We start from the raw sequence: 24,055 nt of genomic DNA, 5'->3' as shown, positions 1-24,055 counted from the left end.
CTTGCTGTTAAGTCTGTTTCTTTTATCCTCTTACTTACGTTACTTTGCTGTCCAAATAACAAAACACACCTACTACTTGCGGTGTCTCATTTCGTAAACCACGAGGGCGCGCTGAGAAATACAGCCAACGAATTTTTTGTGTGAAAAATCTTACAGCATTTTAAATAAAACAAATGTTACTGATAATCTACATATTTATTCTTCATGTCTACATATTTATTTCTCATCGTAGTCACGCTGGCGGCGAACACATTTCTCCTAACAAGAGACCAGTCTATCGCTAGGATCACTGTAGAATGTTCGACTTTGTTGACGGAGCCACCACCTCACCTCTGACTTCCGCCGCTTCACGACTATCAAAGTGAAGTCCTCGGTGTTCTCTCTTTTGGAAAAAGATGAAAATCGACTGGGGCCAATTTGGGACTGTATGGAGGATGATCCACGACAGTGAACCCAAGACTTGGCATTGTTGCAGATTTTGCGGCGCTCGTGTGTTTGTCATTGTCATGGTGAAGGGGAGGCCGCTCCCCAGCACAAGGCACGCTGTTTCTCACGCACCGATACAGTCCCATCGCACACCGCCATTTACATGCTAGAATTCGGAGCCCACTAGCGGCAGAAGGCTGCCAATATGTAGACATGTAGAATGAAGATGTAGAATGTAGATGTAGAATGTTAATAACACGTGTTTTATTGAAAAAAAAGCTTTAAGAGTTTTAAAATGAAAAATTCGGAGGCATTACTTTTCAGCGCGTCCTTGTAAGTCGCAGAGTATCAACCGTTTAACGTCTTTTCAACACACTACCCATTCTGTTCAACTGCGTTTCAAGCCCTTTGCTATCTACGACAGATTTACAATCCCACCGGCGAAAGCAAGGTTTTTTAGTTCTTCCTTCTGAGTACTGATTCTCTTTCCAGTAATCTCCTTGTTTTCCTTTATTGTTTGCCCAGTGCATTGAGTGAATAATACCGGGAATTCTCAACTACTGCTTCTCTTTCAATTCCTTTGACTCTTCTAACAGCGGTCTGGTTTCTGTAGAGGTAGTAAATAACCGGTCAACAGTGTCAAAAGCTTTCTCTAAATCTGCAGTTAGTATAAACACAAGTTTGGCTTTCCTCAGTTTATCCTCTAAGATAATTCGTTGGATCAGCATTGGCTCGCTTGTTCCCTTTTGTCTGGATACGAAACTGATTTTCCCCGAGTTCGATTTCCTAAGAATCTTTCCATTCTTCTGTAAATAATTCACATATGTATTTTGCAGGCATGGTTTTTGTAAACTGCAGGTTGTGTAATTTTTACATTTATGAGCACTTACCTTTTCAGGAATTGGAATTACTACATTCTTCTTGACATCTGAAAGTACTTTCGCCAGTCTCATATCTTGCTTAGCAAGTGGAATAGTTTTGTCACGGTATCCTCTCCCAAGGATCTTAAAAATCTGCGGGAATCTCGTGTACTCCAGCGTAACAGTGAAAAGACGGTGAAAAAAACCTCGTCGAATGAGTTGTACAACGGGATCCGCCACCACAAATTCTCGAAGATAACCTAAAGAGCTTAATTGTTTAAAACATAACAGCCGTATGCGTGGTATATACCAATTCTACGGGGAATTTTGATGAAGATGAGACATGAGAAGCGCACTCTGTAATAAGTTTATTCGAAGATGTGTCGATAACCTAACTCTTGCTCAACAAAACAATTGCTAATCTTGGTATAATGTCTGTATTCAGAGTGGATGTACAGCTTGACGCACTGAGGCAAACCACATTCAGCTGTCTTAATGTAATGTGCGTGGTTAGAGGGATGACAAGGTCTCCTGTCAACAGGTACCTGGATCTACATGAAAAATCTGATTTAATAAAATTAGATTGTTCCGTCAGAGGCCTTCCACATAGTGCTGATACTAAGCAACTCGGTAGAGATAGAGCAGGAGATCGCCAGAGTCGTGTTCTTGATGCTGTGACAGCGTGGAATCTCGAGGCAGACAACGTGCACTCTAGCGGCTAACGCCTGTGGGCTCAGTTTAGAAGACATATAGCTCAGCGTCCAGTCTTATTCATTCAGAGAATTTTCGAGCGATTTTCTAGTACCCGAAGAAGCGAATACACACAATCTTCCGAAGGTTAGTGTTTAACGTCCCGTCGACAACGAGGTCATTAGAGACGGAGCGCAAGCTCGGGTTAGGTATGGATTGGGAAGGAAATCGGTCGTGCCCTTTCAAAGGAACCATCCCGGCATTTGCCTGAAACGATATAGGGAAATCACGGAAAACCTAAATCAGGAGGGATGGAGACAGGATTGAACCGTCGTCCTCCGAAGGGACAATATATACTGTTTAGACTACTATTTGTGAAGCACAGCTACTTCTGAGAAAAGCTATATGGTGTATGGCATAGTGCACCATAAGGACAGGGCGGCGGGGGAAGTACACCATTCACTTTGCGGTAAACCTGGAAGGATCGAAACGGAAACGAAAGCGCCGGAAGACAACAGCACGTTTAGAACTTAACTGAAAGCTATGCACCGTGATAAGCCGGGAATACGTGACATAAAATCATCAACAGCACAGTGCCGAGTAAGAACACACTGGTTCAAATAAAGCTGAGCAAGGCAGCCAGCTGCGAACGTTGCCACCAAACACAACGCCAGAACCCCGTTCAGTAGGTGCTCGGGACAACGAGCTGTTGTTGTGGTCTTCAGTCCTGAGACTGGTTTGATGCAGCTCCCCATGCTACCCTATCCTGTGCAAGTTTCTTCATCTCCCAGTACTTACTGCAACCTACATCCTTCAGAATCTGCTTAGTGTATTCATCTCTTGGACTCCCTCTAAGATTTTCACCCTCCACGCTGCCCTCCAATGCTAAATTTGTGATCCCTTGATGCCTCCGAGCATGTCCTACCAACCGGTCCCTTCTTCTCGTCAAGTTGTGCCACAAACTCCTCTTCTCCTCACTTCTATTCACTACCTCCTCATTAGTTATGTGATCTACCCATCTAATCTTCAGCATTCTTCTGTAGCACCACATTTCGAAAGCTTCTATTCTCCTCCTGTCCGAACTATTTATCGTCCATTTTTCACTTTCATACATGGCTACACTCCATACAATTACTTTCAGAAACGGCTTCCAGACACTTAAATCTATACTCGATGTTAACAAATCTCTCTTCTACAGAAACGCTTTCCTTGCCATTGCCAGTACATTTGATATCCTCTCTACTTCGACCATCAGCAGTTATTTTGCTCCCCAAATAGCAAAACTCTTTTACCACTTTAAGTGTCTCATTTCCTAATCTAATTCCCTCAGCATCACCCGACTTAATTCGACTACATTCCATTATCCTCGTTTTACGTTTGTTGATGTTCATCTTCTGTCCTCCTTTCAAGACACTGTCCATTCCGTTCAACTGCTCTTCCAAGTCCTTTGCTGTCTCTGACAGAATTACAATGTCATCGGCGAACCACAAAGTTTTTATTTCTTTTCCATGGATTTTAATACCTACTGCGAATTTTTCTTTTGTTTCCTTCACTGCTTGCTCAATATACAGATTTAGTAACATCGGGGAGAGGCTACAACCCTGTCTCACTCCTTTCCCAACCACTGCTTCCCTTTCATGCCCCTCGACTCTTATTACTGCCATCTGGTTTCTGTACAAATTATAAATAGCCTTTCGCTCCCTGTATTTTACCCCTGCCACCTTTAGAATTTGAAAAAGAGTATTCCAGTCAACATTGTCAAAAGCTTTCTCTAAGTCTACAAATGCTAGAAACGTAGGTTTGCCTTTTCTTAATCTTTCTTCTAAGATAAGTCGTAAGGTCAGTATTGCCTCACGTGTTCCAACATTTCGACGGAATCCAAACTGATCCTCCCCGAGGTCTGCATCTACCAGTTTTTCCATTCGTCTGTAAAGAATTCGCGTTAGTATTTTGCAGCCGTGGCTTATTAAACTGATAGTTCGGTAATTTTCACATCTGTCAGCACCTGCTTTCTTTGGGATTGGAATTATTATATTCTTTTTGAAGTCTGAGGGAACTTCACCTTCTCATACACTTTCCTCACCAGATGGTAGAGTTTTGTCAGGACTGGCTCTCCCAAGGCCGTCAGTAGTTCTAATGGAATGTTGTCTACTTCCGGGGCCTTGTTTCGACTCAGGTCTTTCAGTGTGCTGTCAAACTCTTCACGCAGTATCGTATCTCCCAACTCCCATTTCATCTTCATCTACATCCTCTTCCATTCCCATTATCTTGTCCTCAAGTACATTGCCCTTGTATAGGCCCTATATATACTCCCTCCATCTTTCTGCTTTCCCTTCTTTGCTTAGAACTGGGTTTCCATCTGAGCTCTTGATATTCATACAAGTGGTTCTGTGTTCTCCAAAGGTCTCTAATTTTCCTGTAGGCAGTACCTGTCTTACCCCTAGTGAGATAAGCCTCTACATCCTTACATTTGTCCTCTAGCCATCCCTGCTTAGCCATTTTGCACTTCCTGTCGATCTTGTTTTTGACGCGTTTGTATTCCTTTTTGCCTGCTTCATTTACTGGATTTTTATATTTTCTCCTTTCATCAATTAAATTCAATAATTCATCTGTTACCCAAGGAAAAATGTGAGAAATTAAGGAGATGGTACCTGGATAAACTGAAAGAACCAGAGGTTGTACAGAGTTTCAGAGAGAGCATAAGGGAACAATTGACAGGAATAGGGGAAAGAAATACAGTAGAAGAAGAATGGGTAGCTCTGAGGGACGTAGTAGTGAAGGCAGCAGAGGATAAAGTAGGTACAAAGACGAGGGCTGCTAGAAATCCTTGGGTAAGAGAAGAAATATTGAATTTAATTGATGATAGGAGAAAATATAAAAATGCAGTAAATGAAGCAGGCAAAAAGGAATACAAACGTCTCAAAAATGAGATCGACAGGAAGTGCAAAATGGCTAAACAGGGATGGCTAGAGGACAAATGTAAGGATGTAGAAGCTTATCTCACTAGGGGTAAGATAGATACTGCCTACAGGAAAATTAAAGAGACCTTTGGAGAGAAGAGAACCACGTGTATGAATATCAAGAGCTCAGATGGCAGCCCAGTTCTAAGCAAAGAAGGGAAGGCAGAAAGGTGGAAGGAGTATATAGAAGGCTTATGCAAGGGCGATGTACTTGAGGACAATATTATGGAAATGGAAGAGGATGTAGATGAAGACGAAATGGGAGATACGATACTGCGTGAAGAGTTTGACAGAGCACTGAAAGACCTGAGTCGAAACAAGGCCCCCGGAGTAGATAGCATTCCATTAGAATTACTGACGGCCTTGGGAGAGCCAGTCATAACAAAACCCTACCAACTGGTGAGCAAGATGTATGAGACAGGCGAAATACCCTCAGACTTCAAGAAGAATATAATAATTCCAATCCCAAAGAAAGCAGGTGCTGACAGATGTGAAAATTACCGAACTATCAGTTTAATAAGCCACGGCTGCAAAATACTAACGCGAATTCTTTACAGACGAATGGAAAAACTGGTAGATGCAGACCTCGGGGAGGATCAGTTTGGATTCCGTCGAAATGTTGGAACACGTGAGGCAATACTGACCTTACGACTTATCTTAGAAGAAAGATTAAGAAAAGGCAAACCTACGTTTCTAGCATTTGTAGACTTAGAGGAAGCTTTTGACAATGTTGACTGGAATACTCTTTTTCAAATTCTAAAGGTGGCAGGGGTAAAATACAGGGAGCGAAAGGCTATTTATAATTTGTACAGAAACCAGATGGCAGTCATAAGAGTCGAGGGGCATGAAAGGGAAGCAGTGGTTGGGAAAGGAGTGAGACAGGGTTGTAGCCTCTCCCCGATGTTATTCAATCTGTATATTGAGCAAGCAGTAAAGGAAACAAAAGAAAAATTTGGAGTAGGTATTAAAATTCATGGAGACGAAGTAAAAACTTTGAGGTTCGCCGATGACATTGTAATTCTGTCAGAGACGGCAAAGGACTTGGAAGAGCAGTTGAACGGAATGGACAGTGTCTTGAAAGGAGGATATAAGATGAACATTAACAAAAGCAAAACGAGGATAATGGAATGTAGTCAAATTAAATCGGGTGATGCTGAGGGAATTAGATTAGGAAATGAGACACTTAAAGTAGTAAAGGAGTTTTGCTATTTAGGAAGTAAAATAACTGATGATGGTCGAAGTAGAGAGGATATAAAATGTAGACTGGCAATGGCAAGGAAAGCGTTTCTCAAGAAGAGAAATTTGTTAACATCGAATATAGATTTATGTATCAGGAAGTCGTTTCTGAAAGTATTTGTTTGGAGTGTAGCCATGTATGGAAGTGAAACATGGACGATTACTAGTTTGGACAAGAAGAGAATAGAAGCTTTCGAAATGTGGTGCTACAGAAGAATACTGAAGATAAGGTGGATAGATCACGTAACTAATGAGGAGGTATTGAATAGGATTGGGGAGAAGAGAAGTTTGTGGCACAACTTGACTAGAAGAAGGGATCGGTTGGTAGGACATGTTTTGAGGCATCAAGGGATCACAAATTTAGCATTGGAGGGCAGCGTGGAGGGTAAAAATCGTAGAGGGAGACCGAGAGATGAGTACACTAAGCAGATTCAGAAGGATGTAGGTTGCAGTAGGTACTAGGAGATGAAGCAGCTTGCACAGGATAGAGTAGCATGGAGAGCTGCATCAAGCCAGTCTCAGGACTGAAGACAACAACACACCCAAGGATTTCTACTAGCCCTCGTCTTTGTATCTACTTGATCCACTGCAGCCTTCGCTATTTCATTCCTCAAAGCTACCCATTCTTCTTCTACCGTATTTCTTTCCCCTATTCCTGTCAATTGTTCCCTTATGCTCTCCCTGAAACTCTGTACAACCTCTGGTTTAGCCAGTTTATTCAGGTCCATCTCCTTAAATTCCCACCTTTTTGCAGTTTCTTCAATTTTAATCTGCAGTTCACTACCAATAGATTGTGATCAGAGTCCACATCTGCCCCTGGAAGTGTCTTACAATTTAAAACCTGGTTCCTAAATCTCGGACTTACCATTATACAATCTATCTGATACCTTTTAGTATCTCCGGGATTCTTCCATGTATACAACCTTCTTTCATGATTCTTGAACCAAGTGTTAGCTATGATTAAGTTATGCTCTGTGCAAAATTCTATCAGACGGCTTCCTCTTTCTTTTCTTAGCCCAAATCCATATTCACTTACTACGTTTCCTTCTCTCCCTTTTCCTACTACCGAATTCCAGTCACCCATGACTATTAAATTTTCGTCTCCGTTCACTATCTGAATAATTTCTTTTATCTCATCGTACATTTCATCAATTTCTTCATCTGCAGAGCTATTTGGCAATAACTGTAGTAGGCGTGGGCTTTGTGTTTATCTTGTCTACAATAATGCGTTCACTATGCTGTTTGTAGTAGCATTCCCGCACGCCTATTTTTTTATTCGTTATTAAACCTACTCCTGCATTACCTCTATTTGATTTTGTATTTATAACCCTATATTCACCTGACCACCGTAGAATGCCAGTTTTCTTTCTCCTGATAACGTCGTCCTCTTGAGTAGTCCCCGCTCGGAGATCCGAATGTGGGACTATTTTACCACCAGAATATTTTACCGAAGAGGACGCCATCATCATTTAACCATGCAGTAAATCTGCATGCCCTCCCTTTGTTTTCATCCGTTCGCAGTACCAGCACAGCAAGGCTGTTTTGGTTATTGTTACAAGGCCAGATCAGTCAATCATCCAGACTGTTGCCCCTGCAACTACTGAGAAGGCTGCTGCCTCTCTTCAGGAACCACACGTTTGTCTGTCTGTCCTCTCAACAGATACCTCTCCGTTGCGGTTGCACCTACGGTACGGCCATCTGTATCGCTGAGGCACGCAAGCCTCCCCACCAACAGTAAGGTCCATGGTTCATGGGGAGGACAACAAGGTGTCGCAGCGCATATCAACGTCAGACATCACTCTCGCCGCCACATACTTAGAACTTCTCTCTCCCGGAAGACCTGTAACTGTATGGCTACTCGGCATGACGGCTAACGCTGTCAGTGGCTAGAAGCAGGCCGACAGTATGGAGTAATTAATGTACATGAGGAATACAATCAGATCAGTTAGTACTTGCAGAACTCCCTGCGGTTACTACTACTTACAGAAAAAATTATAGAGTGAATTGACGCTGAAGAAAAGGTCTTACGTACATCTTGTGCTCAAAAAGCAAAAAGAGCAATTTATCAGGCAAAAACCAGTTCTTGCACTGATATGTTAACGTATAGTAACTGATAAATTACATTCCAAAATCTTATACTTTGTGTGCCTATTTGTCTCTTTTTTTCTTTGTTGCGCGTTACTGTTTGTTTCTCCAATTCGCAGTTCCCCCTTTTACGAATGATTCTGTATGTTAATGTTTTCCCGACCACTTTCAGTGTTTCTTCGAGTGATCTAGTCTACTTTTTAACACGTTTCAACATAGCCTCCATAGTGAAATTTTTTGATATTCTGTAAATAGTTTTTAATTTTCTGCAATATCTTGTCAACACTTTTAACGTATCCCTTTTTATTTAGTAATACACAACGTTTGTTTCTGGTTCATGCTCATTTTATAGGAACACGTTGCCGCATAGGCTTGTCCAGACACACATTTCAGGGCCCAATCAATGACAAAAATAGGGATTGAAAAGGCAATAAGCTATAATAATAGAGTAAATGAAGTATACAATTAAAATACCTGAAAGATGAAAAATAACTTTAATTCGTAAAAATACTGGCCAGGTGCAAGTAGGACTTGCCCACTGAGGACTCCATACAAACTTAATAATGCATAGACAGTTCATCCATTCTGGGAATCGAAAATCTCGACCATTTTTGCCTATTGATACTGGCAAGATATCGGTCCCAAGGATCCAATATTTTCCAGATTGTTTTAATTCCAGGGATACAAATGTGACAGAAAGTCATGCAGGAGGCAGGTGACCATTACTGTAACATCAGTAGTTCTCCATTTAGGCTTACTGGGTCGCGATGCCGGCTGGTGTGGACGAGCGGTTCTAGGCGCTTCAGTCTGGAACCGCGCGACCGCTACGGTCGCAGGTTCGAATCCTGCCTCGGGTATGGATGTGTGTGATGTCCTTAAGTTAGTTTGGTTTAAGTAGTTCTAAGTTCAATGAGATTGATGACCTCAGATGTTAAGTCCCATAGTGCTCAGAGTCATTTGAACCATTCTTTTGGGTCGCGATAGTAAAAGTCAAACATCAGGCAGGGAATGACGTTGTTGCTCATGCGACACGTTTCGGAATTTATCCATCACCAGATATCCAGGAGCGATTACAGAACGTAGATGTGGCGTTTCATGTTGAGCTCAGTGTGTGGCATAAATTTTAACTTGATACCTGGTTCCGTTCCTCAGAAAAAGGTTTCTTAACAGTCGGGCGGACCGACCGACAGAGAGACAGACAGACAGACAGACAGCAGAACCGACAACAAAGAGATCCTACAAGGGTTCCGTTTTTACCGACTGAGCTACGGAACACAAAAAAATGTACCAGTGTCACTATTGTACTCAAATAACGTTTTTCTTAGAAAATAAAGATCAGTAATGAAAAGGTTCCTTTTTATATATCCATTTCTACAACTACAGAAGCTCCAGGCCATGACTGCCAGGCTGCGTCTTCACTTTAAGGACTTTAAGAAGGAAAATCTAGAACTTCGATACCGGCGCATCAAATCTGTGAGAAGAAACGGTAAGTCTGGAGCAAACGAGTAACTACCAGTCTTCTGCTTATGATTAACTGAATAACTTAATTAATTCGAGTAAAAGTAGGCGTTTTCGGGAGTGCGGGTGAAAAATGAGATGTGAGCATGATTACAGTTTGTCTAAATGACGTCTAATGCCGTAGTAATATAGGTTTACCCTTAACGGGGACACACCGTGGTTCAAGTCGAAAAAAAATCGATTTTCGGTTTTCATCATATTTCGATAGATTAAGGTTTTATTTAAGTACTCTGAAAACGATTTTGCTGAAAAAAAATTTTTTTGAGCATTTTCCTACCACGTGTGTTTATGTGCCATGCCCACTTTTCTGTCACCCACTTTTCTGCATATATTTTAGTTCTTTATATCCCCTGCATTGCACGTTAGGGATTTTTTTTACTCCCGAGTGTGTTGACTATCCTTGGAATGCAACGGTCGGTATTCATTTTTTTTCAAACACGTTGGTTCGTTTTGTTCAAGTGTGATTGAGAGTGGTTGTTATAGAAAACTTGCAGATATACTATGGGCAGGAAATTAGGAGAAATAAAGAAAATCTGGCGGCAATGAAGAGAGATGTTTGGGCCGTATTCTTCCATAAGTCCTCTACTGATGATAAGGCATCTCATGGATTGTGTCCATCAGGAGAAAATTCGTGGTGCAAATACAGTAAGGCTCAGGCAACTGGAGAATCTTATTCTCATTCTCTTCCTGCTGCTGTTATTACAGCAGTTAAAACTATTTTCAGAGACTTGGCTCATCCTGGCCTTCTAAGGAAATGTCTGCATGGGCAGACACCGAACCCAAATGAATTTTTCAACAGCGTAATTTGGAAGCGCCTTCCTAAAACTGTATTTGTAGGCATGCATACAATAAAACTAGGAGTTCATGATGCTGTTATTGCATACAATTTTGGTAATATTGGAAAGAGTTGAGTACTGAAGAAGCTGGAAATATATCCTGGTGAAAAATCTGATCACTGGGCTGCAACATTGCGATAAAATGAGGATAGTCGATGCAGACAGGTCTGCATCTAATATAGTCAAGAAAGCAAGGCAAAAATCCAGAAAGCTGATAGAGGTCAAAGAAGGGCCATCATATGCAGCAGGACAGTTTTAATTAACTGTAAGTAACAAATTTCAAAAGTTTTTTCTTTAAAGTCAATTTCCTGCAAACTAAAGTTTCATTACATATGCCCCTTTATATCAGAAACTGCCATAGATAAATGAATGAAATTTTCAGGGACTCTGCATAACATAAAAAGCCACCTCTGGTACTACATTCATTAATATTTGCCCATTAGGAAGTTCACAAAAAATATTTTCTGCAGAAAAAAACTTAATATTTTGTTAATAAATTTAAAAAAAGTATTTCTTAAAAACTGTAAAATGGATAAAGTAGATTTTAGTGCAGTTGACTCTATTAGCATCATGTAACACACAGTAAAAATATTAAGGTCCTGCATCAAATATTTTTTTTCAGAAATGGGTCATTTACTTGCTTAAATTACCATGGGTTAGATAGGCAGGGTGTGGCCCCCTTAAAAGTGCTAGCTTCGGAGACAGCGAAGCGTGCCAGGCTGTTAATTGAAACCTGACAATTACCTGACGTTGGTACATCAGCAAGCCTAGATGTGATTTTAAGACGATTTCCTAAATTCATGTAGCAGAATCGTGGAAATTTTCCCCGTCTCTGCATCGGTCGCACAATATACAAACATAGAATATGCACATACCAGAAATCACATATTTTACAGGCATTTGGCACGCACGGCCTTCCATCATTAGTGAACTCTGCCACAGTGTGACCAACGCCGAAGAAGCGGAAGTGCATAATTACACCACAACTAAACACGAAGATCACTCAAATGGACGAGTCTAACCGGCCGTGTTTGTATACAGTAGGTCCTCGGTATTTCGACGTTCCATGTAATTCCACCTTGTCTCAAGGATATTAAAATTCCACATAAAACTGGAGCAAAACCCGTTTTCATATGTTGTCCTCAAGTACGTTTTACACACTCTCGAATGTGTTGCATTTTGAACTTTCTTTCAACTTTACATGTACAGTGCATGTAAAACTGTCCCGCTTACGGTTTTCGTTCATAATGCACAGAAATAACCTTGACCTCAGCCGCTAATGAATTTCTATCACAGATGGGCATGTACTGTTAGGTTTGAAAAGTGCGCTTGCTTTCTCTCTCTCTCTCTCTCTCTCTCTCTCTCTCTCTCTCTCTCTCTCTCTCTCCCCTTCAATAATCCGGATCTCATGTTACCTCTGTTGTGTCTACAGTGGTCATTAAAATGCAGTACGCCTGAGTAACAATAGCCCCCATGAAACATGGACCTTGCCGTTGGTGGGTAGGCTTGCGTGCCTCAGCGATACAGATAGCCGTACTGTAGGTGCAACCGCAAGGAAGGGGTATCTGTTGACAGGCGAGACAAACGTGTGGTTCCTGAAGAGAGGCAGCAGCCTTTTCAGTAGTTGCAGGGGCAACAGTCTGGATGATTGACTGATCTGGCCTTGTAACACTAACCAAAACAGCCTTGCTGTGCTGGTACTGCGAACGGCTGAAAGCAAGGGGAAACTATGGCCGTAATTTTTCCCGAGGACATGCAGCTTTACTGTATGATTAAATGATGATGGCGTCCTCTTGGGTAAAATATTCCGGAGGTAAAATAGTCCCACATTCGGATCTCCGAGCGGGGACTACACAAGAGGACGTCGTTATCAGGAGAAAGAAAACTGGCGTTCTACGGATCGGAGCTTGGAATGTCAGAACCCTTAACCGGGCGGGTAGGTTAGAAAATTTAAAAAGGGAAATGGATAGGTTAAAGTTAGATATAGTGAGAATTAGTGCAGTTCGGTGGCAGGAGGAACAAGACTTCTGGTCAGGTGAATACAGGGTTATAAATACAAAATCAAATAGGGGTAATGCAGGAGTCGGTTTAATAATGAATAAAGAATAGGAATGCGGGTAAGCTACTACAAACAGCATAGTGAGCGCATTATTGTGGCAAAGATAGACACGAAGCCCACGCCTAGGACAGTAGTACAAGTTTATATGCCAACTAGCTCTGCAGATGACGAAGAAATTGAAGAAATGTACGATGAAATAAAAGAAATTATTCAGATAGTGAAGGGAGACGAAAATTTAATAGTAATGGGTGACTGGAATTCGAGTGTAGGAAAAGGGAGAGAAGGAAACATAGTAGGTGAATATGGATTGGGGCTAAGAAATGAAAGAGGAAGCCGCCTGATAGAATTTTGCACAGAGCTCAATTTAATCATAGCTAACACTTGGTTCAAGAATCATAAAAGAAGGTTGTATACATGGAAGAAGCTTGGAGATACTGACAGGTTTCAGATAGATTACATAATGGTAAGACAGAGATTTAGGAACCAGGTTTTAAATTGTAACGAGTTGTGGCAGATGTGGACTCTGATCACAATCTGTTGCTCATTAACTGTAGACTAAAACTAAAGAAACTGCAAAACGGTGGGAATTTAAGGAGATGGGACCTGGATAAACTGAAAGAACCAGAGGTTGTACAGAGTTTCAGGGAGAGCATAAGGGAACAATTGACAGGAATGGGGGAAAGAAATACGGTATGAGAAGAATGGGGAGCTTTGAGGAATGAAATAGTGAAAGCAGCAGAGGATCAAGTAGGTACAAAGACGAGGGCTAGTAGAAATCCTTGGGTAACAGATGAATTATTGAATTTAATCGATGAAAGGAGAAAATATAAAAAAAGCATTAAATGAAGCAGGCAAAAAGGAATACAAACGCGTCAAAAACAAGATCGACAGGAAGTGCAAAATGGCTAAGCAGGGATGGCTAGAGGACAAATGTAAGGATGTAGAGGCTTATCTCACTAGGAGTAAGATAGATACTGCCTACAGGAAAATTAAAGAGACCTTTGGAAAACAGAGAACGACTTGTATGAATATCAAGAGCTCAGATGGAAACCCAGTTCTAAGCAAAGAAGGGAAAGCAGGAAGATGGAGGGAGTATATAGAGGGCCTATACAAGGGCAATGTACTTGAGGACAAGATAATGGGAATGGAAGAGGATGTAGATGAAGATGAAATGGGAGATGGGAGATACGATACTGCGTGAAGAGTTTGACAGCGCACTGAAAGACCTGAGTCGAAACAAGGCCCCCGGAGTAGACAACATTCCATTAGAACTACTGACGGCCTTGGGAGAGCCAGTCCCGACAAGACTCTACCATCTGGTAAGCAAGATGTATGAGACAGGCGAAATACCCTCGGACTTCAAGAAGAATATAATAATTCCGATCCCAAAGAAAGCAGGGGCTCACAGATGTGAAAATTACCGAACAATCAGTTTAATAAGTCATGGATACAAAATACTAACGCGTATTCTCTACAGACGAATGGTAAAACTGGTAAAAGCTGACCTCGGGGAAGATCAGTTTCGATTCCCTAGAAATACTGCAACACTTGAGGCAATACTGACCCTACGTCTTACCTTGGAAGCTAGATTAAGGAAAGGCAAACATACGTTTCTAGCATTTGTAGACATAGAGAAAGCTTTTGACAATGTTGACTGGAATACTCTCTTTCAAATTCTAAAGGGGGCATGGGTAAAATACAGGGAGCGAAAGGCTATTTACAATTTGTACAGAAACCAATTGGCTGTTACAAGAGTCGAGGGGCACGAAAGGGAAGCAGTGGTTGGGAAGGGAGTGAGACTGGGTTGTCGCCTATCCCCGATGTTATTCAATATGTATATTGAGCAAGCAGTGAAGGAAACAAAAAAAAAATTCGGGATAGGTATAAAAATCCATGGATAAGAAATACAAACTCTGAGATTCGCCGATGACATTGCAATTCTGTCAGAGACAGCAAAGGACTTGGAAGAGTAGTTGAACGGAATGAACAGTGTCATGAAAGGAGTGTATAAGATGAACATCAACAAAAGCAAAACGAGGATAATGGAATGTAATCGAATTAAGTCGGGTGATGCTGAGGGAATTAGATTAGGAAATGAGACACTTAAAGTAGTATAGGAGTTTTGCTATTTGGGGAGCAAAATAACATATGGTGGTCGAAGTAGAGAGGATATCAAATGTAGACTGGCAATGGCAAGAAAAGCATTTTTGAAGAAGAGAAATTTGTTAACATCGAGTATAGATTTAAGTATTAGGAAGTCGTTTTTGAAAGTATTTGTATGGAACGTAGCCATGTATGGAGGTGAAACATGGACGATAACTAGCTTGGACAAGAAGAGAATAGAAGCTTTCTAAATGTGGTTCTATAGAAGAATGCTTAAGATTAGATGGGTAGATCACACAACTAATGAGGAGGTATTGAATAGGATTGGAGAGAAGAAAAGTTTATGGCACAATTTAATTGGAAGAAGGGATCGGTTGGTAGGACATATTCTGACGCATCAAGGGATCACAAATTTAGTATTGGAGGTCAGCGTGGAGGATAAAAATCGTAGAGGGAGACCAAGAGATGAATACACTGAACAGATTCAGAAGGATGTAGGTTGCAGTAGGTACTGGGAGATGAAGAAGCTTGCACAGGATAGAGTAGCATGGAGAGCTGCATCAAACCAGTCTCAGGACTGAAGACCACCACAACAACAACAACAACAACAACAACAACAAGTTAACAATACAGTACACATTTTACGATATTGGCTACCGTTGTTGTACGTACTGTCGCTCTGGTTGTTCATCCTGTACTGCAGTGAGCTCAACTATATCGCGTTAATTTTGAAGTATTGTATGTATGTACAGTGTCTGAACATGTGTAACTGTGTTTCTTAATTTTGTAATTCATGCATTACAATGAGAGGTTGGAGTAAGAGAAAATTTTAGCGCTGAATGTGAAACTGGAGGCTCAGAAAACACAAGACAAAGGAGAAACATTAAAATAACTCGTTGCTGAGTATGGAGTGGGTGAAGTGATAGTTGGAGATTGGCATGGAAACCGATAAAAAAATGTTTTTCTTCTATTTCGTCATTTGAACTAATTCAATGAAAAAATCTGAGTATGAAAAGCAGAGTGAAGCTTTGTTCGTTGACTTACTCAACAAAGACAAAAAGGAAATCATTTTCAGAGCCTATGCTGCAAGAAAAGGCTGTAATTTTTAGAAATGATTTTTGGACAGGTGAAGAAGCGATACGGCGTAAGGCAGCTAAATTGCGATGAACACTTTCTGCGGATTATCAGATTGTTACACAAGTTTGTGAGAAATTAAGCAAAAGTATACAAGAAGAAAACCGTACTCCTGATTATCTGTATAACTGTAATGAAACAGGACTAAATTATAAAATGCTATCATCTAAAACTCTAACCTCAAAGAAGAAGAAAAAAACGTAAAGAGAGGCTAACAACACTTCTTGCTACATCTGATGCAAATGATTCCATAAATGTAAACTCCTGGGAATAAGGAAGTCTGCTGAGGCTAGAACTTTTACAAAAAGTCACTGCTTCTGCACTGCCTGTTACATATGCCCACTAAAAATGTACTTCGATGGACAAGTATATTTTTAAGAAGTGGTTTTTCGAAAATTTTGTTCCAGAGAGCAAGAGATACGTAAAGAAAATGAGAGTACCTTCCAAAGCAACCTTAACGTTTGACAGTGCTGATTGACAACCTGATGAGGAAGAATTACGATGTGACGGTATTCGCACGTTGTTCTTACCCACTGCCGTGACGAGTTTAATACAGCTTGTGGACCAAGGCGTTTTACAGTGTGTGAGAAAAAGATATCGTCATCGTTTACTTCAGACGCTTCTACAAACAGAAGGAGAAGGAACCATCAAGGACTTTCTGAAAAAACTTCGATGAAAGACGGATTTTACTGGACAGCCGATTCATAGTCTGAAACAAAGGCGGAGACACTGAAAAAGTCTTGGAACTATATTTTACGGAATGAAACTTATATCTGCAGTAGAGACGAAGATGACCTACCGTTGCAGAACTGATGAAAAAGCTTGCCGGTTATGAAAATGCGAATGCTAGTCATGTTTCAGAATGGGTGAACATTTTGAAGCGATCGTTCTTTCAGTTGTTGAAACGATTTGTGGACCCACTGAAGACAATGATAAGTATCAATGATCACTCAAAACAACTAGGGTCTGGCAGCTCTAGATGTGACATTGTGTTATATCGAACAGCAAGCGGAAGGTAATCAGACACCATGCTTCTTAGAAGCTGTTTTAAAGACGGTCTCACCCCGTCGCAAAGAGCTCAGTTGGTGGGCAACATACTGACGTTAATCTCGTTGTACACGTCCAGAATATGCTTGGAATGAATGATGCAAATAGTCAATATCCCTCACCACTGTTCCATAACCGGAAATTAGACTTCTCCAGAATGCGACAGTAATCTAATGGAACCCATGTGACTCAAGTGTGTAGCGGTATTGGCTAACCACTGCGGTACTTTCTCTGTTCCTGAGCTACTCCCAGTGTTCAAAAATCTTCCGGCTTGAGTCATACGGGTGAGAAATGTAGAACTTTTACGTAGGCGTATTTAATAATGCACTACAGTTGATATTATCTCGTCTTATGTCTGAGACCTATTAATTATTCTTCTCGGATTATCAAATTTGTACACAGTCCTCAATCTTTCATGACGCAAGCCTCTCATATTTGTTTTGTTACTGGATTCCCTATTTCATATCCAATATGCAAGAGAAAAAGAAACTCCCAATCTTTCTTTCCTGAACATTAAATAGACCTTTTATTCTTATTACCTGGGATCCGCAGTCCGGATGTCGAGATCACACCGAGACATTGTCGTCTCGTTGAGTGTTCTTCGTGTTTTAGTATAGTAAGCTAGATCCTATTACGCAAATATTAGGTTGGTGCATAAGTTCGTAGCGTGAAATAAACACAACAGATACACATAACAGAGAGTTTAGTCAACAATAATATATTCTCCTTCACTATTTACAACAGTCTATTAACGGTGGGATAACTTTTCGATGCCGCGACTGTAGATATTCGTGGTTTTGGCGAAGCACTCGTCGAGCCATGTTCAGGGCGCATCTTCACCCGGAAAGGAAGTTCTTTGAAGGTCGTTCGAGAGAGAGTGGAAATGGTGAAGAACTGAAGGCGCAAGACCTGGTGAATTAAGTTGGGGTGTAATGACCTCCCAACCCAACGCCTGTATAGTTTTTTTCAGTCTAGCAAAACGCGGGCGGACGTTATCGTGGAGTATCGTTACTTCACCCATTTCATCCACTTTCCCTGGTCGTTACTCTTGGATTGTGTATGCAAGACGTCTCAGTTGTTGACAATAAATGTCAGCAGTGATGGTTACACCTCAGGGAAGTAATTCGTAGTACACCACACCATAGCTGTTCCACGAGATGAATAATATATTTTGCGGATGCGCGCAAGTCTTTGTACGGTGAACTGCTGCTTTGTCAGGGCTCAACCAATCCTTTCTTCTCCTTAAGGGTACAGGCTACTTTTGCGGCTCAATATTATCTAAAAACCAACACCTATTTCTTTCAGGCACTGTTTATAATGTAGTATATATTTCACAGATTTTTTGTTGACATCAGGTTATGCAGCACACTTTTTAAACAAATTAGGAGTATTTTGAATATTTTTGAACCTGCTTAGGGTTATTAGAAAATTACAAAGAAATTTATGCAATTTTTTCCCCCAAAATGCTTCCTTAAACTGAGGTACCGTGTAATCCAATGTTATACATTTGAAGGAGACCAAATTTTTACTAGATATACATGACATGATAGCTGAGATACTACACCTATTTAATTCCACCTATTATGTTTAGTACAAGGATAAAAAAATATGACATCTTACATTTTAATTTTTATAATTTTTTCCTAATAAAAATGTTATTTTTTTCTGTAATTTAGTTGATTCTGTAATAAAGCTTAGGTCTACTATATAAGTACTGACTATTGCAAGTGACAGAAAAAAATATAGCAATGCTTTATAAACTTTAGGAAATATTTGTACATGAATTCAGAAAAACACAACTTGCCGTAAATTCGGAATGGAGATATGAGTCCACTTAAACAGAACATTTCTGAAACATAGTCTTCATCCTGTAGCATTTCTTTCATTTTCAAGCTTCCTTTTGGCGCTCCTTTTAGCACTTTTTGCTTCTTTGGTAACCTGAAGAGAGAATCTTTCAGCTTCATGCACCCATTGTCACACGTAAGGAATTTATCTTCCATATTAGAGCCACATTTTATGCCTAAATTTCTCAGGACGCCAACCTTCCTTTCACTCCATCATTGAAACATATCACTGCATCAAGTACACCAACTGTTAATGTATTTAGTCCTACAAAAACATTCTTGGCTAATCTTTCTCATATGCAATGGTTGAAACTTTCATTTGTATTCTGAGTGCTCCCATGAGGACATTTATGAATCAAAACAGATCCTCTCAGTTCTCTAAACATCTTGCACATTTTCTTCTTCTACAGCCTGAGGTTCCTCTTCATCAATTCTCAGACTCAAGTTAATTGCTCAGTAAATCCTTGATGTATGCGCCTAAGTCTCCTCCAGGGTAAATTATGTGGACAGATGAGCAGTCACGAGCAGCAACATCGCAAAGTCCTTTCATTGCCTTGTTATTTTCATTTTTGCCGGATTCAGCCTCCTAACAGTATCCTTAGGAAGTTCAAGATCTGACTTTGTAACAGACAGAAGATGTTTGCCGCCATATTCTTGTATGTGCTGTAGTACTGGTTAATTTTTCGTGTGTGACTTGCGGAGGAGGTTAGGGTCGGGAAGGCGCCGCAGAAGTAATGGGGCCTCTCTGCTGGACTGCTGGTGCTTGTGCCCCAATCCATCCCCTCTCCACGAGGAGTCCACGTGTTCCTAACTTATACCCATTCCGTTGAAGACAATTCGGAGCATGTTACCATACTTCTTATTGTGGATCGGATACTTAAATAACAGGCTCAGGAAGAGAATTCTTATGATCGTATATTTGACCACTTTCTTTCACTTTTTGGTAACCACGCCAAGAATCTGCTCCTTTAGGGCAAAGTCCGTGAACAGGGTGGTCATCTGTGGACAACTTACGAAAGTAGGTGGCCTATACAGCTTTTCTCATTGCTGTAACATCACTAAGAGGTGCAGTTCGTCTAATGGCCAATCCATAATAACTCTGAAGAAGGTATATTCAGTTTCTGTCAATCTGCCTCGGCCAGACAGAGATTTTCCATCAGACAGCAATTTTACTTTCATTTCTCTTCGTTGCTTCCTCAATCTAGCGCCCATTCTCCTTTGGACATGTCCACAACATTCCAGTTTTGTCACCAAGGTATCACCATAACAAGTGAACTCATTAATTTTATTGAAAGCTTTAGGGTCCCCATAGCCTAGATACTTCGTATATCTAACGTTACAAACAGGCACCGACCTCTGAAATATTTGTAGAGCTCCATCACACTCCATACCTCCACCATCATAGTTCTTAGAACACTGAGGTTCAATATGTCCTCCTGTGTTACCGTGGCAGGTGCGGCAGCACTTAGATAAGCACTCAACATCAACAACTTTCACATTCTCCAGAGAAGTAGCACTTACACCATTCGAGGAAGATGTACTCCACGTTGCCATGTCCCATCAAGTGCAACAGCAGTGTCACTGGTTCCACTAATATTTGCAGTTTTTTCTACTGCACGTTTCATAGATGCTTTAAAGTTTAGACACAACAGCCAAGGCACCTAAAAGTATTTTGTACTTGCTGAACCTACTGGGAGGAGGGGGAAGGTCCATCAAACAACAAAATGTTTGAGCAGCCTTTTTTCCTTTTTTTATTGCACGCACTGCATACACTAACTTCAAATTCACATCATATGAATTCTGCACAATGTTCGAAGTCATTTTCGAGGTAGGTTTATTGTAGGATCTACACAGAACAACTAATTTTGACGCTAAACCCTTCCTGCTAGCCAGCCCGGGTGGCCGAGCGGTTCTAGGCGCTACAGTCTGGAACCGCGCGACCGCTACTGTCGCAGGTTCGAATCCTGCCTCGGGCATGGATGTGTGTGATGTCCTTAGGTTAGTTAGGTTTACGTAGTTCTAAGTTCTAGGGGACTGATGACCTCAGAAGCTAAGTTCCATAGTGCAGAGAGACATTTCAACCTTCCTGCTACTTTGTTGTTCAGTTATTTCCAGACTGCCTACACCATCACATTGTTTACATTTCGCCACTTCCTTTATCAAAGAAGATAAGATGCCCACGTCAACAACAACAAATCCAGTACAAACAGCATGACAAGATCGTATAGTTTTGCTGTAATTCATTCTGGATTGTTACGCACTATGTACAATGACTGTTTTACATACAACGCCATCGCCTTAGACTAGACCTTTTTTGATAGAAATGAATTGTATGATCCTGGTATATAAATGAAAATAATGTTTCCGCCCGGGATCGAACCGGGGACCTTCCGCGTGTTAGGCGGATGTGATAACCACTACACCACGGAAACCTTGCGTGTACTGTGTATGCGGCCGGAGTACTTGTCTGGCGGGTTACTACACATTAGGCTGCTTTCGCTCCTCATGTCACGTGTCCGCTGATAGCGAACAGTGGAGGTGCACTGGGCTCGAGCGCAGCTGGTGATGAACTGTTGAAGCATGCCTAGGCAGTCTGTGTCAATAAAATTCGATTTCACGCATAATTTATTCTTTGCTGAGGTCCACTTATTGTACGAAAAGGTTTCCACAGATACGGAAATACCTGGTAGTTTATCACAGAGAAGTCAAAAACAGTCGACTGCAACTGCTTGAGCCTTACCTAGAGAGTTCATCTTCAGAAACCTTCTTAAGTTATAGTTTGCGAAGCTGTTCATCTGCGTCCTTTAGAGAAATTGTAAATAATTACCAGAAATGACTACAGCTCATGGGAGAGCAGTTTTGATTTACGAAAGTAAAAGCTAGACATCCAGTGCGATAAACATTTACAAATTGGGATTGCTCAAAGAGCAATCGAAAGACGCTTACCATTCAAACCATACAGTCGTCTCTGAATGGATAAATACAGGTCCTGTACAGGTTTCAGGTGAATCTTATACCACTCTTCCTGCAAAATAGTGGCAAGTTCAGGTAACGATGATGTTTACTAATCACGTATCTTTCTTTCCAAAGTAGACTGCAAAGGCTCAATCATATTGGGATGTGGTGACTGTGCTGGGTCTTGGAACACAGCATCACCGTTGAAGACCAACGATGTACCATAGGATGGGCCTGATAAGGTAAAATGGTGTCATAATCCTTAGCAGTAATGCAGCCTTGCAGCGTAACCGTGTGGTCACGGAAAATCACGATACAGCTGCCCAAAACGTCATCGAACCGCTGCCATATTACACTCTAGGTGTGTAAACTCGGCCAGAAGTTGGAAATAGTGTGAAACAAGACTCATCGGACCAAATTAGAGTTTCTCATTGCTCCGTGGTCCAGGTTTTATGGCTTCGGCAGCACGTTTTGCGGTTACGGGCATTTCTAACGCTGTTTCGTGGTTTTGGAATTCCGGCTCGCCTTGTATCTCACGGCTTGTGCCGCCCCCTTCACGTTGTTTTGGTGATAAAAAGGTTCGCGAGTGCGACTCTCAGTTACGCAGTGGCTTCGTGTAGCTGTCGCCCTCCTATTATCGTCGCAATCGTCTTCAGTGACCATCTGTTACGATCACTCAACACATACTGTCTTCTGCGTTGCGACTTAATGGTTGATATTTTCTCCGCTTTCACTGTGTTCGGCATAAGCATTTGATACGGTGCCTGTTTAAACACCAAACACTTCGGCTACCTTCGTTACGGAAGCACCCACCATACGAGCTCGAACGGATTGAGCTCCGACTTTTAATGCACTCACTACACAGGACGCTGTTCTGGCCACCATTGACACTTGAAACTTGTTGAGGACATTGCACAGGTGCCGTTCGGGGTCAAATACCACAGTATAACCTGCAGGCTTAGGTAGCACCTGCATTTGCTGCACCACGAAGATGACGTGCTACAGACGCGAAATTTTAACCGACAGGAAGAAGATGCTGTGATATGCAAGTGATTACCTTTTCAGAGCATTCACACAAGTTTGGCGCCGGTGGCGACACCTACAACGTGCTGACATGAGGAAAGTTTCCAACCGATTTCTCATACACAAACAGCAGTTGACGGGCGTTGCCTGGTGAAACGTTGTTGTGATGCCTCGTGTAAGGAGGAGAAATGCCTACCGTCACGTTTCAGACTTTGATAAGGGTCGGATCGTAGCATATCGCAATTGCGGTTTGTCGTATCGCGACATTGCTGCTCGCGTTGGTCGAGATCCAATGACTGTTAGCAGAATATGGAATCGGTGGGTTCAGGAGGGTAATACGGAACGCCGTGCTGGATCCCAACGGCTTCGTATCGCTAGCAGTCGAGATGACAGGCATCTTTTCCTCGGATCGTGCAGCCACGTCTCGATCCCTGAGTCAACAGATGGGGACGTTTGCAAGACAACCATCATCTGCACGAACAGTTCGACAACGTTTGCAGCAGCATGGACTATCAGCTCGGACACCATGGCTGCGGTTACCCTTGACGCTGCATCAAAGACAGGAGTGCCTGCGATGGTGTACTCAACGACGAACCTGTGTGTACGAATGGCAAAACGTCTTTTTTTTCGGATGAATCCAGGTTCTGTTTACGGCATCAAGATGGTCACATCCGTGTTTGGTGACATCGCGGCGAACGCACATTGACAGCGTGTATTTGTTATCGCCATACTGGCGTATCACCCGGCGTGATGGTATGGGGTGCCATTGGTTACACGTCTCGGTCACCTCTTGTTCGCATTGACGGCACTTTGAACAGTGGACGTTACATTTCAGATATGTGACGACCAGTGGCTCTACCCTTCATTCGATCCCTGCGAAACCTTATATTTCAGCAGGATAATGCACGACTGCATATTGCAGGTCCTGTACGGGCCTTTCTGGGTACAGAACATGTTCGACTGCTACCGTGGCCAGCACATTCTCCAGATCTCTCACCAACTGAAAAACGTCTGGTCAATGGTGGCTGCGCAAATGGCTCGTCACAATACGCCAGTCACTACTCTTGATGAACTGTGGTATCGTGTTGAAGCTGCATGGGCAGCTGTACCTGTACACGCCATCCAAGCTCTGTTTGACTCAATGCCCAGGCGTATCAAGGCCGTTATTACGGCCAGATGTGGTTTTTCTGGGTACTGATTTCTCAGGATATATGGACTCAAATTGCGTGAAAATGTAATTACATGTCAGTTCTAGTATAATATGTTTGTCCAATGAATA

At 41.7% G+C, this 24,055-nt stretch overlaps 1 non-coding gene across 1 annotated transcript; it reads right to left on the bottom strand.

The window, feature by feature from the left end:
- Positions 1 to 21,157: 21,157 nt before the first annotated feature.
- Trnav-aac (transfer RNA valine (anticodon AAC)) lies at positions 21,158 to 21,230 on the bottom strand. Its single transcript has one exon. It is a non-coding gene; the product is annotated as a tRNA-Val (tRNA).
- Positions 21,231 to 24,055: the final 2,825 nt, after the last annotated feature.

This window comes from Schistocerca gregaria, chromosome 2, assembly GCF_023897955.1.
Source record: "Schistocerca gregaria isolate iqSchGreg1 chromosome 2, iqSchGreg1.2, whole genome shotgun sequence".
NCBI lineage: Eukaryota > Metazoa > Arthropoda > Insecta > Orthoptera > Acrididae > Schistocerca > Schistocerca gregaria.
The sequence above is the reverse complement of the archived record's forward strand: the minus strand, read 5'-3'. Positions and strand labels throughout refer to the sequence as shown.